This window comes from Jaculus jaculus, chromosome 14 (assembly GCF_020740685.1).
Source record: "Jaculus jaculus isolate mJacJac1 chromosome 14, mJacJac1.mat.Y.cur, whole genome shotgun sequence".
Taxonomy (NCBI): Eukaryota; Metazoa; Chordata; class Mammalia; order Rodentia; family Dipodidae; genus Jaculus; species Jaculus jaculus.
Genome location: NC_059115.1, coordinates 32,358,235 through 32,375,760, shown reverse-complemented (window position 1 = coordinate 32,375,760; position 17,526 = coordinate 32,358,235).

The following is a 17,526-nucleotide window of genomic DNA, read 5'->3' as shown; positions in this document are numbered from 1 at the left end:
CTGTCTTTAGTCCTAGAACTTGGGAGGCTGAGGCAAGAGGATTACTCCAGGGATTGGGGTAAACCTGGGTGATATAGATTCCAATCGCTTCTTTCATCCCTCCCTTTTCCTTCCCTTTTTCAAGTTGCTGGGTCTACAGATACATGCTACTTGGACCATTATGTCGTTTTTTGTCTTTTTGCAAGCACAGGGCATGAGGTTAGAATGGGTATGCCAGGATCTAGTGCCACTGCAAATGAACTCCATACACATGCTCCACTTTGTGCATCTGGCATTATATGGGTACTGGGGAGTTGAATCCAGGCCTTCAGGCTTTGCAAGCAAATGCTGAGCTATCTCTCCAGCCTTGTTTTTTGTTTTTTTGAGACAGGTCTTGCTATGTAGCCCAGGCTGGCTTCAAACACAAGACAGTCCTCTTGGCTGAGCCTCCCAACCTACCTATCTACCTTCCTTCCTTCTTTCAGTTTTTTTGATGTAGGATCTTGCTTTAGCCCAGGCTGACCTGGAATTCACTGTCATGACAATCCTCCTACCTCTGCCTCCTGAGTGCTGAGATTAAAGGCATGCACTCCCATGCCCAGCTCTTCCTTAATTTATTTTTGGTTTTACAAGGTAGGGTCTCATTATAGCCCAGACTGACCTGCAATTCACTATGTAGTCTCAGGGTGGCCTTGAACTCACGATAGTCCTTCTACTTCTGCCTCCCGTGTGCTGGGATTAAAGGTGTGCGCCACCAGGCCCAGGTTATTCTTAAAAATATTTTATTATTTATTTGACAGAGAAAGAGAGAGAATGGGTGCTCCAGCCACTGCAAACAAACTCCAGATGCATGTGCCCCCTTGTGCATCTGGCTAACGTGGGTCCTGGGGAATCAAACCTGGGTCCTTTGGCTTTGCAGGCAAGCCCTTTAATGGCTAAGCCATCCCTCCAGCCCCTGGCTTTTTAAAATATTTTTTTATTTTTATTTATTTGAGAGAGAGAATGGGCATGCCAGGGACTCGAGCCACCGTAAAATCCAGATGTGTGTGTCACCTTGTGCATCTTGCTTATGTGGCCACTGTAGAATCAAACCTGGGTCCTTTGGCTTTGCAGGCAAGCACCTTAACCACTAAACCATCTCTCCAGCCCTTGCTTAATATTTTTTAAAATATATTTTATTTATTTATTTACTTGAGAGAGATAGAAAGAGGAGAGACAAAGAGAGAGAGAGAATGGGCACACCAGGGCCACCAGCCACTGCAAATGAACTCCAGATGTATGCGCCCCCTTGTGCATCCAGCTTATGTGGCTCCTGTAGGGCAAACCAGGATCCTTTGGCTTTGCAGGCAAGCACCTTAACCACTAAGCCATTAAAAATTAGCCAGGCGTCATGGTGCATGCCTTTAATCCCAGCACTCAGGAGGCAGAGGTAGGAGGATTGCCATGAGTTCAAGGCCATCCTGAGACTACATAGTAAATTCCAGGTCAGCCTACACTAGAGAAAAATTCTTGAAAAACCAAACAAAAAAACAAAAATATTAAAAAGGTCTGTATATGTCTAGTTTAATAGGAATATGTCTATAAGAAATATAACCCAGAACAGCAGGTGCCTCAGTTGTTCAGAGATGTCAACTCATATACAGGAAAGGATGATAAATTAATTTTTTGTTTGTTTGTTTTTCAAGATAGGGTCTCACTGAAGCCCAGGCTGACCTGGAATTCACTATGTAATCTCAGGGTGGCCTCAAACTCACAGCAATCCTACCTCTCCCTCCAAGTGCTGAAAGGGAAAAAGACACTGTCTTCTGACCAGAGGTCAGAGGGGGGAGCACGTTGTAAGGAGTCCTACCCTTCCTTTGGCTATTACATTCTTTTTGCCACCTCTTCCACAATAGACCCTGAGCCTTGGGAGGTGGGATAGAGATATTGCAGTACTGAGCACTCCTGTCATTTCTTTCCCAGCACTATCATGTCTTCTGAGTATCCCAAGGTCACTGCCATCTGAAAAGAGAAGGTTCTCTACCAAAAGTGAGAGTAGCATTAATATATGGGTATGAACATTAAGAGAAGTGCTTACTGGGCAGTTTGTGGAGCATAGTATATACATTTAGCTAGACAGCAGCAGGCGTTACACCCCTAGGGCTTCTGACTACCCCTGTTTTAAGTTTCAGTATCAGGGATGTATTCCCTCCAATGGAGTGGGCCTTCAGTCCAATTAGAGGGCAGGTGGTTTCCACCATGAAAGATGCTATTGCACCCATTGGCTCATTTGGCTTGCAGTGTCACTGTTGAGTATCTTCACTGGTGATTTCTTTCTCCCATTGAACTGCATGCAGAATGGCTTCTTCCAGCTTTCTGTCAGCTGGTCTACATGGAGGAGGTTATCAGCAGGATTTCTCAGTGACCTTGCAGCCCAAGTATGTGGAGTCTTCAGCAATACCTTTCTCTATTTTGTGATTATAAAAAGTTAGAAATTAACCTTAAAATCAAAGAAGCTGTGGCTCAACAGAAAGCATGTATGTTGTATCTTAACAGTTACAAATATAGGAGACCTATACAAGAATGTTGATTCTTGTATTTTGTCACTAAACCCAAAGTAATCACTTCTTTAAAGATTAAGGATTTAAGTCATAATAAACATTCAGAAGACAATGTTAGGAGCAGGATTAAACTTTGGCATATTGTTGTAGTAAGCATAAATAAACATAAAGCCAAAAGTCCAGAAGTAAATGAGATTAAATATATTGTAAACCTGTTCTTAGCAATTTAACATCATCCCAAAATATAGCAGAAGTAGGAAGATTGCTGTGAGTTCAAGACCACTTGGATACTACATAGTGAATTCCAGGTCAGCCTGAGCTAGTGTGAAACCCTACGTTAAAAAAAAAAAAAAAAAAAAAAAAAAAAAAAAAAAACCAGGTGTGGTAGCGCACTCCTTTAATGTCAGCACTTGGGAGGCAGTTCGGCAGTTCGAGGCCACCCTGAGACTACATAGTGAATTCCAGGTCAGTCTGAATTAGAGTAAGACCCTACCTCGAAAAAACCAAAAAAAAAAAAAAAAAATGCAGGCAGACTACATAAAATATATAACACATGACATGGCATGGCTGGCTAGCATTAGACATGACAAAAAAAAAAAAAACACAAAACACAATTAGAAGATGTCCTTTTAAAGATTTTAGTTATAGTTTAAATTGGTGAGGCCTTAATTTGATAGTTTTAAATTTTTATTTATTTATTTGCGAGAGACAGAGTGAAAGAGGTGGGGTAGAGAGAAGGGGTATGCCAGGGCATACAGCCGCTATAAATGAACTTATCTTTTAAAATATTTCATTATTTATTTATTTGACAGAGGGAGAGAGAGAAAGAGAGAATGGGCATGCCAGAGCCTCCAGCCACTGTAAACTAACTTCAGACACATGTGCCCCTTTGTGCCTTTAGCTAATGTGGGCCCTGGGGAATTGAACCTGGGTCCTTTGGTTTTGCAGGCAAATGCTTTAATCGCTATGTCATCCCTCCACCTCCCACACACACACCTTTTTAAAATTTATTTATTTATTTTTGGTTTCTCAAGGTAGAGTCTCACTCTAGCCCAGGCTGACCTGGAATTCACTATGTAGTCTCAGTGTGGCTTCGAACTCACGGCAATCCTCCTACCTCTGGGATTAAAGGCATGCACCACCATGCCCAGCCAGCCCCCCCGCCTTTTTATTTATCTATTTTATTTATTTATTTAAGACAGAGAGAGAGTGAGAATGGGGCCGGAGTGACCTCCAGCCACTGCAAATGAACTCTAGACACAAGTGCCACCTTGTGCATTTGGCTAACATGGAACCTAGAGAATAGAACCTGGGTCCTTAGGCTTCGAATGTAAGAGCCTTAACAGCTAAGCCATCTCTCTAGCCGCCCCTCCCCCCCTTTATAAATGAACCCCAGATGCATGTGCCACTTTATGCATCTGGCTTACATGTGTGCTAGAGAATCGAACCTGGGTCCTTAGGCTTCAGAGACAAGCACCTTAACTGCTAAGCCATCTCTCCAGCCCCCTTAATTTGATGTTTTAAAATTCATACAAGTACTCATTTGTAAGTCAATGTTTCCATATCAGCAGTATAGACAGTATATCTTAACTAACAGCTTCTTGCAATTTGAATTTAAAATTTGTTGGGAGCTGTAGCTGCTCTTTGACCATGAGAACTGAAGCCGTTTTTTGATCTCTGGGCACAGAGATCTTATCGTATGGCCTTGGCAAACAGTCTTCAGACACAGAGGCATTTGTGGAGCAGACTTTAGGCACGTAGGCACTGTCTGGAAAGTTTTATTTTCTGTATATAAGCTTGTGCTTGCCTGAATAAATCTGAGACCTTGATCAGAATATAGACTTGGTCTCCTTCTTTGTGTCTCTTGTCTCCCATCCAGGTTAATTTCCCCTCAGGTTTAATTCCCCGCTGGCCGGGGCAAAAAATTGATACTTTTTCTTTTTCCTTAAAAGGACTCTAGGCATGTAGTTGATGGTGTCACAAAGAACAATTTATGTGGCCACTGTTTATGACTGGTAAATGAAGGTCCACACGGTGGAGAAATGAGTTCTGTCTTACCATGTGGTATCAGATGTTGGGGGGGGGGAAGACCTTCAATGAGACATGAGTAAAAGTGGAGGCTTAGGGAGGTCTATAAGAGCTGAGGCACAGGTGGAGGGGTAGGAACGGCTGTAGCATAGCGAGGATGGGAAGTTTCCATCCTGCAGGCTCCCCTGAGGAAGAGAATGGGGAGAGGGGTCAGAAGCCTCAGCCGCAGTGTATCAGTGAGGCAGATAGGAAGTAATGCCCACTTTGAAGTTTTTGATAGAGGCTGAACTTTGAGACAAAGATTGTCAGAAAGACACATCTGCTATTGAGCTGGCCATTTGGAGATGTGGGTGTATCTTTTGGTCAGCACCAGAAGATGTGAGTCTCCCACAGTAGGACCCTCGAGGGTCTATGAAACAGAAGTAGTGCAATAAGGACCCCCAGGGTCTATGAAATGAAATTTAAGTCCTAGTCAGGCTCTAGGAAATAAATTGACTGAATGATGTCGCACCTAAAATTCCTTGGGCTTCAGTGGTCAGATTTTGGGTATTCCAGAAATGACCAGTCCTGACCCCTTTATGTCAGAGTTTAAGAGGAAAGAAGGGGAGAAGTGAGTTTTAATGGAGTGAAGTGAGGCTTGGTTTTCCAGGAGGAGTACCTGGGCAGTAGAGCAGAACTGACAGTGAGGAAAGAAATCACAGGTAGTGTTAACTCAGAATTTGCAAGAATAAAGATCACTGATCACAAATTATGGCCAAATTGAAGCAAGCTTTTAATTGTGCACAATAGAGCTGGTCCAGCGTCTGTATCCTAAAGGCGAGGTGTAGAGAGAAGTCCTGAGTGAGCTTCTCAGAATCTTTTTATAGGGTGAAACCATAGAAATCACAGGGTAGGGGGTCTTCAGAGGCAAGCAAGCATGGTGACAGAAGCAGACCAGCCGTTAGAGTTAAACTACTTCCTGGAACATTATGAATACACAATTCTGGGAACAGTAACCAAGGAAAAAAAAATTTGTGGCCCCAGCTCAGACAAAGAAACTTAGAAAAACAGAAATTTAACTTAGTCATTATATCAAAATGGCTCTTGCTGTTAAAATGGAGTCAGCTTGGCTCTTCATCCCCCCCTTTTCTTATGTATCCCTGTCAAATCTTTGATAGGGGGGTTTATTTCCATTGACTGTATTAGTTGATAATGTTTAAGAAGAGTAAGTATTTTAATAGTTTCTCTCTGGATACAAAATTAGTAATGTTAGGCTGCAGGGATGGCTTAGCGGTTAAAGCGTTTGCCTACAAAGCCAAAGGGCCCAGGTTCGATTCCCCAGAACCCATGCACAAGTGGGCACACGTGTCTGGAGTTCGTCTGCAATGTCTGGAGGCCCTGGTGCACCCATTCTCTCTCTCCCTCTCTCTTTCTCTCCCTCTATCAAATAAGTGAATAAAAAAATAAAATATTTTTAAAAATTCATAATGTCCCAGAGAACACATGACCCAATTTCTTAGGGCAAGTAAGACAAGTAATAAAGGGCCTGCTGCAACTGACCAAATGAACAAAGATTAATAGAAATTGCCTCTTTGGGATTCCTTCAGCTACTGAAAGAGACAAATTCAGCTTCTTAGCAGTTAGCTCTTATAGTGACTTTACATTTCTCTTTTTTTCAGTCATAATCTCTTATATTCTAACATGTAATTTTTTAACAAGGCACAGTGTACATCATATATATTTTTTAAATCTCATGTTGAATTCCTCAAACTCTTGTCATGCATAGACTAGTCAGCTTTCAGAGTGACTAGAGTAGGGCTGTAGTCTCCTTGTCAGGGGCAGGTGTCCTCTGGAGCTTGACTTGGAGGGGACCCTCTGGGTTCCTGGTTATCTGTTAGCTGCTATAATCAGCTGAGAACATTGTCTTCTTGACTCTGGGTTGATGAATCTATACCCCTTGGCTGATGAGTATGGGCCCAATTTCCTGAGAGTATGTGGGTCCCCTTGTGTTACAAATGTTAAGGAAGCACCATCGATGGCAAGCAAATCTGGTAACTCTATAAATTTGAGCAAAGAGACACCCTCAAACAACCAGCACCACCCACATCAGCAAGTACAAATAATTAGAATTTGAAGTTGTTTTTACATGCTAGGATGGGGGTCTCAGATCTGTCCTTAGTGATATACCTCCTTTAATAAGATATACCAAGGATAGATTGGACTAATACAAATCAATAACTATCAGGTGAATATAACCAGTGAGGACAATTTTTGGAATTTTTATTTACAATCAACAGTGGCTGATTAATCAGGGACAGGCAGAGGAGAAGGCATGAGTTAATGTCAGAGTTTAGTGTTGTAAACCAGCGTCAGACAGGGGAGCCTGTTAATCTGACTCTTTGTTTATTTCATAATATTTTGTGGGGGTTTTTTGTTTTGTTGTTCAATTTCTCAAGGTAGGGTCTCACTCTAGCCTGGAATTCACTATGGAGTCTCAGGGTGGCCTCGAACTCATGGCAATCCGCCAACTCTACCTCCTGAGTGCTGGGATTAAAGGCGTGTGCCACCATGCCCGGCAGTTTTGTTTTTTTTTAATTGGGTGATTAAGACCATGCAGACTACCAGAATTAACTATATATTTTGGAGGTCAATAATGGCGCTGTAGGAGAGACTTTTAGGGACTTTTATCTATGACTCTCAGCATTTTCATCTTCTAGGATAAGTTAAGGCAATGCTCACCAAGTGGTCCTCCCTCTTTTGGGAAGCCTGGAGAACTGATTTTTTTTTTTCCTGATGTAACTCTCCTGTTGCAGATACACCAACTTGGAATTCATCTCTGGGTTTCCATATCCTCTCTGATCAAGAAGACAGGTGACTTACCAGAAGCTAGACATTAGCAAGTGTCTCATCATCTCCTGCAGCCTTCTGACCTGGGAATAGGAACCAAAATATTGGTCATCCTTCGAAAGACTGAGGTTTGATTCCCCAGAACCCACCTAAGCCAGATGCACAAGGTGGCATATGCATCTGGAGTTCCTTTGCAGTGTCCGGAGGCCCTGACATATCTGCCCCCCCCCCGCCACTTTCTCACCCTCAAATAAATAAATAAAAATAAGACCAGGCAACATGGTGCACGCCTTTAATCCCAGCACTCAGGACGCAGAGGTAAGAGGATTGCCATGAGTTCAAGGCCACTCTGAGACTACATCATGAATCCCATGTCAGCCTGAGCTAGAGTGAGACCCTATCTCAAAAAAACAAAATAATAATAATAATTTTAATAAAGGCTATTTAATGACAAACCTACAGCCAACATAATACCAACAGGGAAAAACTTGAAGCTTTTCCACTAAAATCAGGAACAAGACAAGGGTGCCCACTGTCTCCATTTTTGGGGGGGGGGGTTCGAGGTAGGGTCTCACTCTAGCTCAGGCTGACCTGGAATTCACTATGGAGTTTCAGGGTGGCCTTGAACTTACAGTGATCCTCCTACCTCTGCCTCTGAGTGCTGGGATTAAAGACATGTGCCACCATGCCCAGCTGTCCCTACTTTTATTTAATATAGTACTGGAAGTCTTAACTATAGCAATAATGGAAGAGAGACATATAAAAGGGATACAAATTGAAAAGGAAGAGATAAGATTATCGTTATTTACAGATGATATGATTCTATACATAAAAGACTCTACAGACTCTAACAGTTTGCTGGAAAAGCTGATAAACACGTTTAGCAACATAGCAGTATACAAAATAAACACACAGAAATCAGTAGCCTTCCTATATACTAAAAACAAACATGATGAAATCAGAGAATCACTCCCATCACAATTGCCTCCAGAAAAATAAAGTCCCTTGGAATTAACCTAACCAAGGAAGTGAAAGATCTCTATAATGAAAACTTTAAAACATTCAAGTAAAAAATTGCAGAAGACATGAGAAAATGGAAAGACATCCTATGTTCTTAGATTAGAAGAATCAATATTATGAAAATGTTCATCTTACCAAAAGCAAACTACATAATAGTGTAATCCCCATCAAAATTCTAATGGCATTCTTCATGGAAATAGAAAAAACAATCCTAAAATTCATTTGGAAGTATAAAGAAATTAAAAATAAAAACCTGAAATAAACTGGGCATGGTGGTGCACACCTTTAATCCCAGCACGTGGGAGGCAGAGGTAAGAGGATCACTGTGAGTTCAAGGCTACATAATGAATTCCAGGTCAGCCTTGGTTAGAGTAAGGCCCTACCTCAAAAAAACAAACAAACAAACAAAAAAAAACCTTAATAGCTAAAACAATTTTGAGCAACAAAAAGAAGGCTGGCTGACGATATCACCATACCTGATTTTTTGAGGTAGGATCTCACTGTGGCCCAGGCTGACCTGGAATTCACTATGTAGTTTCAGGGTGGCCTTGAGCTCAGGGTGATTGTCCCACCTCTGCCTCCCAAGTGATGGTATTAAAGGCGTGCACCACCATGCCTGGCTTCACCATGCCTGACTTTTTTTTAAGATGTATTACAGAGAAAGTGGGGGAGAGGAGAAAATTATCATGGTTTACTGTTTATAAGTATGGAAGTTGTCAATAAAAATAAATAAATAACTGGGCGTGGTGGTGCACACCTTTAATCCTAGTACTCAGGAGGCAGAGGTAGGAGGATCACTGTGAGTTCGAGGCCACCCTGAGATTACTGAGTGAATTTCAGGTCAACCTGGGCTAGAGTGAGACCCTACCTTGAAAACCCAATAAAAATAAATAAATAAATAAAGATACATTACAGACTGACTGAGAGGGGGAAGGGATATGATGGAGAATGGAGTTTCAAAGAGGAAAGAAGAAATTACCATGGGATATTGTTTACAATCGTGGAAGTTGTTAATAAAAATAAATTAATTTTAATATATTTTATTTATTTATTTGAGAGAGAGAAAGAAGAAGACAGACAGAGAGAGAACGGACACACCAGGGCCTCCAGCCACTGCAAACGAACTCTAAATGCATGTTCTACCTTGTGCATCTGGCTGACGTGGGGCCTGGAGGGAGAGTCGAACCGGGATCCTTTGGCTTTGCTGGCAAGGGCTTTAATAGCTAAGCCATCTCTCCAGCCCAAAAGTAAATTAATTTTAAAAAAAGATACATTATAGAGCCATAATAACAAAAACAGCATGCTGGGCACAAGGTAGAACATGCATTTAGAGTTCGTTTGCAGTGGCTGGAGGCCCTGGTGTATCCGTTCTCTCTCTGTCTCTCTTCCTCTAATAAATAAATAAAAATAGAATTTTAAAAAAACCAGCATGTTACTGGCACAAAAATAGACATGTAGGGATGGCTCAGCAGTTAAGATGCTTGCCTGCAAAGCCCAATGACCCAGGTTCAATTTCCCAGCACCCATGTAAAGCCAGGTACACAAAATGGTGCATGCATCTAGGGTTAATTTGCAACAGCTAGATGCCCTAGAGTGCTTATTCTCTCTGTGTGTCTGTCTCTTTTTTCTGCTCTCTCTACTTGCAAATAAATAAATAAAATAATTTTTAAAATAGACATATAGATCAATGGAACAGAATAGAGGACCAGATGTAAATCCAGGCAGGTACAGCCATCTGATTTTCTTTTCTTTTTTTTTTTTTTTTACAACTTTTTATTTTATTTATTTATTCTTTCATTTTTGGTTTTTCAAGGTAGGGTCTTGCTCGAGTCCAAGCTAACCTGGAATTCACTATGCTGTCTCAGGGTGGCCTCAAACTCATGGCAATCCTACCTCTGCTTCCCGAGTGCTGGGATTAAAGGCATGCACCACCATGCCTGGCTAGTTTTTAATTTTTAAAAAATTTAATGTTATAGATGAATTATCAATCTTTAAATTATCAAGTCAAAGTTGTCTACAAGGCCAGCTGTAGCTTCTAGGCATAGCACTGGAACTTGTGTTTAGATGTTTTGGTTGATAACTTGATAAATCAGTTTTCAGTGCTGCCCAAGTTACTTGACCTCATGCTTCTCATTGCATAGTGGTATCCAAGCTCTGACCTAGGGCCTAGGTCTCATCTCCCCCACCTCTTGTAATGCTGGGTTGGCTGAAGAATGAACTCTCCTCAGACTTTCCTGTACACCATTTGCAGCACTCCACTCTGCTCTGCATTAGGAAGCATGGGACAGGCTGTGTTGGAGCTTGATGGCCGAGTACTTGGCTAGCATGTGAAACATCACCCTAGATTACTTCTAGCTTTCGGTGGTAGAACAGGGATGTGGACAGGAATCTCAGGATGTAAAGCAGTTCCCAGAGGCTAGCAGGGAGGTGGCTGGCGGGGCCAGAGAGGTCCTAAGGCTTGGTCAGCTGACATTAAGTTCCTTGAAGTCTAGGAGTGTAAAGGTCTCTGTATCCTGGTGGCTTGGTACAGATGTGGATTTAGAAATGCCCAGGCAATGTTTGTGGGATGACTACAATGCAGTCCCAAGGGGGTGACTTAGGCGGAGTGGCTGGACTTGTAGTTCTCCTCATTCCTTCTTTCCCATTCTGCACCATCCATGGATAGCTGCTGCTTTTTCCTTCTCTTTTTTTTTTTTTAAGTTTTTAAAATGTTAATATATTTTTTTGCTTGCATTTTATTTTATTTTTTAAAATTTTTATTAGTATTTTCCATGATTATAAAAAAAATCCCATGTTAATTCCCCCCCCACTTTCTCCTTTGAAATTCCATTCTCCATCATATTACATACAGCCATCTGATTTTCAGCAAAAATACTCATTGTAAAAAACATAGCCTCTTTAACAAATGTTGCTGGGAAAATTGGATATCTATGTTGAAGAATACAAATAGATCCTTATCTCTCTGTATGCACAAGAATCAAATCCAAATAGATCAAAGACCTTAATATCAGACCTGAAACTCTGAAACTGCTAGAGGAAAAAGTAGGAGAAACACTTCAACATATTGGAATAGGCAACAACTTTTGGTATATAACCCCAGTTGTTCAGGAAATAAAACTGCTATCAACCACTGGGACCTCATGAAATTAAAAAGTTTTTGAAGGCTTGAAAAGATGGACCTTAACCATGTTTATTGATGTTCTATTCATAATAGCTAGGAAAAAGAACCAACCTAGATGTCCCTCAATTGATTAATGGATAATGAGGATGTGGTACACTTATACAATAGAGTTCTATTAAGCAGTAAAGAAAAATGAAATTTTCAGGGAAATGGATGGATCTGGAAAGGATTATCTTCTTTTTTTTTTTTTTCCTTTTTGGTTTTTCGAGATAGGGTGTCACTCTAGCTCAGGCTGACCTGAAGGTCACTATGTAATCTCAGGATGCCCTCCAACTCATAGCAATCCTCCTACCTCTGCCTCCCCAAGTGCTGGGATTAAAGGCATGCGCCATCATGCCCGGCTGGAAAGGATTTTCTAAGTGAGGTAACCCAGGCCCCGAAAGCCAAACACTGCATGTTTTCTCTCATGTGTGGATCTCAGCTACAAATGTTTAGACTTGTATGTGAATTGGAGTAAAAATTAGTAGCAGAGGCCAGTAAATTAGAAAAGGCCTATAATGGAAGAAGGAGGGAGAAAGACTAATGGAGAGGATATTGTATATATGTAAGCAGATGAACAGATTACTGGGAGTGTAAATGCCTAAGTGAGGTCAGGGGAAGGGATTAAGTAAAGAAAGGGTGGAAGGAGGATTAATCAAAATTAAAAATGTTATGATGGGCTGGAGGGATGGCTTAGCAGTTAAGGCATTTGCCTGCAAATGCAAAGGACCTAGGTTCGATTCCCCAGGACCCACATTAGCCAGAGGCACAAGGAGGTGCATGCATCTGGAGTTTGTTTGCAGTGGCTAGAGGCCCTGGTGCACCCATTCTCTCCCTCTCTCTTTCTCTGTCAAATGAATAAATAAATAAAATTTTATAGAAAACAAAAAAAAAATTAAGATGTTATGAGTAAGTTGTATGAAAACCTACTTTTTTGAATAGTGGTGCACTCAGAAGCCAAACTGTTATTAGAAAAATTTCATTACCAGGATGGGGTACCTTCCAATGAGTTTTTGGCTTGGGTGTTTCCTGATGTCCCAAAAACATTGCAGTCCATTGCCAAGGCTTTTGGTTTCCCACCAGAAACAGAAGGTAAGACCCTGTTGCTAAAGATTCTACATGCTAGGGCTGCAAGGTCACTGAGAAAACAAGCTGGAGCTGATCTGAAAATCTCCTCCCTGTGGACCAGGTGGCAGGTGGAAAAAGCTATGCTGCAAGCAGCCCTATTAGAGATAGAAGTAATCAATGATGGTAAACAGCAGTGAACATTGCAAGCCTTAAGTTTGGCCAGCTGGATATAAATATCTAAAAAAAAATTTGTACATCCCTAGCCATCAGGGAAATGCGCGCCACTTTCTACAGCTAGCTTACAGGATACCTAGAATGGAGCCTCCCACCAGGGTCCTTAGGCTTCACAGGCAAGCGCTTAACCGTTAAGCCATCTCTCCAGCCATATATATATTATATAATATATATCAAATATATATATATTTAAGAGAAAGGGGCACAGAGACAATGGAGGCGCCAGAGCCTTTCAGCTGCTGTGAACTAACTGCAGAAGTATGCACCCCCTTGTGGGTATGAGTGCCATTGCATGCTGGCATCACTGTTGCATCTATACTTGGGATCTGGGGGATTCAAACAGGAGTTCTTAGGCTTCATGGCAAGTGCCTTAACTGCTAGGCCATATCATTTAATTTATTTACTTATTTTTTAATTTTTTTATTTATTTTTATTTATTTGAGGGTGACAGACAGAAAGAGGCAGATAGAGAGAGAGAAAGAATGGGCGCGCCAGGGCCTCCAGTCACTGCAAACGAACTCCAGACGCGTGCGCCCCCTTGTACATCTGGCTAACGTGGGTCCTGGAGAAACGAGCCTCGAACCAGGGTTCTTAGGCTTCACAGGTAAGCGCTTAACCGCTGAGCCATCTCTCCAGCCCTATTTATTTATTTGAGAAAGAGAGAGAATGTGCACTCCTGGGCCCTTAGCCACTGCAACTTTGGCTTTGCAGGCAAGCACCTTAACCGCAATGCCATCTCTCCAGCCCAGGTCTGTAATATTTTAAATGCAGGAGGGTGAGGCAAGAGGATAGCAAGTTCAAGGCCAGTCTGGATAATTTAGCCAGGCCCTGTTTCAAACAAAAAAAGAAACCCAAGTGATGTGACATGAATCTGTAATCCCAACACTTGGGAGGTGGAGGCTGGAGGATTAGGTCAAGGCCAGCCTCAGCCAGTCAAAAAACACCAAAATTAGGGGAAGCTGAGAATATAGCTCAGTGGTAGAACATTTGCCTAGCATGTGCAAGGCCCTACTTCAAACTCCAGTGTAACAATAAATACTGAATAAATAAATTATAAACCTTAGATGTATCATTTTACCCACAAACATTTTATGAGTATTTCTTTTTTTTAACTTTTTTGTTCATTATTTATTTATTTATTTGAGAGTGACAGAGAGAGAGAGAAAGAGACAGAGACAGAGAGAGAGAGAAAGAGAGAGAGAGAGAGAGAGAGAGATTGAGAATGGGCGCGCCAGGGCTTCCAGCCACTGCAAACGAACTCCAGATGTGTGCGCCCCCTTGTGCATCTGGCTAACGTGGGTCCTGGGGAACCGAGCCTGGAACCGGGGTCTTTGGCTTCACAGGCAAGCATTTAACCACCAAGCCATCTCTCCAGCCCTTAACTTTTTTTTGACAACTTCATAATTGTAAAAAAAAAAAAAAAATCCCATGGTATTTCCCTCCCTCCCCCCACTTTCCCCTTTGAAACTCCACTCTCCATCATATCCCCTCCCCCTCTCAATCAGTCTCTTTTTATTTCGATGTCATCATTTTTTCCTCCTATTATGATGGTCTTGTGCGGGTAGTGTCAGGCACTGTGAGGTCACGGATATCCACGCCATTTTGTGTCTGGAGGAGCACGTTGTAAGAGTCCTACCCTTCCTTTGGCTCTTACATTCTTTCCTATACCTCTTTCTCAATGGACCCTAAGCCTTGGAAGGTGTGATACAGATATTGCAGTGCTGAGCACTCCTCTGTCACTTCTCAACACCATGGTGCCTTCTGTATCATCCCAAGGTCACTGCCATCTGAAAAGAGAAACTTCTCTAACCAAAAATGAGAGTAGCATTAATACATGCTCCTCCAGACACAAAATGGCCTGGATATCCGTGACCTCACAGTGCCTGACACTACCCGCACAAGACCATCATAATAGGAGGAAAAAATGATGACATCAAAATAAAAGAGACTGATTGAGAGGGGAAAGGGGCATGATGGTGTTGTTTGATTCAGGTGTCCCCCATAAACTTAGGTGTTCTGAATGCTAAATTTCCAGCTGATGGAGATTTGGGAATTAATGCCTCCTGGAGGGAGTGTATTGTTGGGGGTGGGTTTAGGGGTATTAAAGCCAGTTTCCCCTTGCCAGTGTTTGGCACATTCTCCTATTCTGGTTGTCAACCTTATGTTGGCCAGAGGGTGATGTCCACCCTCTGCTCATGCCGTTTTCCCCTGCCATCATGGAGCTTCCCCTCGAGCCTGTGTTGCAGTCTGGTTCACATTGCTGGTAGAAATCACTCAACCAAGAGCAGCTTCTGGGAAAAAGAGATTCATTTTGGCTTACAGGCTCGAGGGGAAGCTCCACGATGGCAGGGGAAAACGATGGCATGAGCAGAGGGTGGACATCACCTCCTGGCCAACGTAAGGTGACCACAGCAACAGGAGGGTGTGCCAAACACTGGCAAGGGGAAACTGGCTTTAATACCCCTAAACCCACTCCCAACAATACACTCCCTCCAGGAGGCATTAATTCCTAAATCTCCATCAGCTGGGAACTTAGCATTCAGAACACCTAAGTTTATGGCAGACACCTGAATCAAACTACCACAGCCTGTAAGCCAAAATACACCACTTTTGCCCACAAGCTACTCTTGGTTGGTGATTTCCACCAGCAATGCAAACCTGACAGCAACAGTAAAGTGGTACCTGTAAGATTCAGGGGTGACCAAGGCCACAGAGACCACTCTGAGGCAAAGATGGAAGCTTTTATTCAGGAAAAACACAAGCTGCCAGGACTGACTCTCAAGAGCAGAGCAGTTGACTTGGGCTCACAGACAATGGACTATATAGAGCTCTTCAGTTGGGGGAAGGTAATGAAGGGGGAAGTAAAAGGTTTCTTTAGGGGAGATCTAAGATGGCCAAGATGTGACACCAGAATAGTAACTGGGTGTCCTGAGAGATAAGGGGGTAGGAAACCTAGACCTGGGGCAATGTTAGGCAAGGAAGGGATAATGGCTGGGTGGTTCCTTGAGGAATGTGGATGACCCTCTGGTGCTCTCCTGCTGTCCTCAGTGACTCCATTGTGTTCTGACCTAACAGTACTGAGGAGTGGTGTTGCTGCTAGACACCTTTGTGTGGCTTTGGCCTTTTGGAATTGATTTTCAAGAGGAATATGGAAGGATTTGAAACCTTGGCCTAAGAGACACCTTGCAGTGCTGTAAGTACAGCTTGATGGGCTATTCTGGTCAGAGTTGAAAGACCTGAATGCAATAAGAACTATGCACTGTGAGGTTTGGCTTATGAAGTTGAGAAAGAGCTTTTACCTGGACTGGGCTGGCAGTTTGTGTGGGAAGCTTGCTGATATGCCTGGGTCCTGAGAAGTTGTGCAGGATTGCTTTGCATATAAATGAACTGGTGTGAGCAGAGGGATAAGGCACAGAAAGAAAAACCTTTGGGTGAACTGATGTCCAGTCAGCTGCAATTGAGAGATTACAACATTTGAGAATGGGCCAGCTGACCTGCGTTGGGGCAACAGGAAAAATGTAGACTCTTGAAGGGGCCTACATGCCCAAGGAGTGTCCTGTTCTTCAAAGTCTGCTTTATCACCCCCCACCCCGGATTAACAAATTGGTAATGCTGTGGAGTATAAGGAATGTTGGAAAGAGAGGGTCATTGAGTGTGCAACACAGTCTTGTGTTTTGGAAATGGCCATAAGCAGTGTGAAGGAGGTTTGCTGGATGCCTGCATGGAGACCCAATGGAGCCATGAGGATGAACCGTGGATTGCAGTGAAGTCCCAGAGGAGATGCCGGGACCATGAGATGGCTGCTAAGGAAAGCTGCGGGACCCAATGAAGTTTTCCAGGACTGTGAGTAGCCTAGCTGGAGGGGCAGAATAGCAATACCAGAGACTTGTTGCTGGTTAAAATGACCAGACTTGGAGATTTGTCTCTGACTAGAGTTGTTGGACTTGGAGCTACTGAGTTTGATGTTTGCCCTGGTTGGTTTTTTTTTTTTTTCAATTTATTTATTTATTTTATTTGAGAGCGACAGACACAGAGAGAAAGACAGATAGAGGGAGAGAGAGAGAGAATGGGCGCACCAGGGCTTCCAGCCTCTGCAAACGAACTCCAGACGCGTGCGCCCCCTTGTGCATCTGGCTAACGTGGGATCTGGGGAACCGAGCCTCGAACCGGGGTCCTTAGGCTTCACAGGCAAGCACTTAACCGCTAAGCCATCTCTCCAGCCCTGCCCTTGTTGTTTTAAATCATGTGTTGCTTGAGTATTTCTTTGCTATGCCCAGTGCCAGCTTTTGCAGTGTGAATGTTTATTCTATACCATTATGGGTTGAGTTTATTTTTTGGTATTATGGCTCAGTTAGAAGATCTTGGGCTACAATCCTTAGGGCCATGGAGAAGACCCGTTGCCTACCTATCAAAGAAACTTGACCCTGTGGCTAATGGATGGCCTATATGTCTAAAAGCCATAGCGGCAGTGTCCACGTTGATCAAAGATGCTGATAAACTAACTCTAGGGCAGAGGATAACTGTCATTGCCCCCCATGCCCTGGAGAACATTGTCCGGCAGCCCCCAGACCGATGGACGACTAACGCCCGTATGACTCACTACCAGAGCCTGCTCCTCACCGACAGGATAACGTTTGCCCCTCCTGCCACCCTCAACCCTGCTACTCTTCT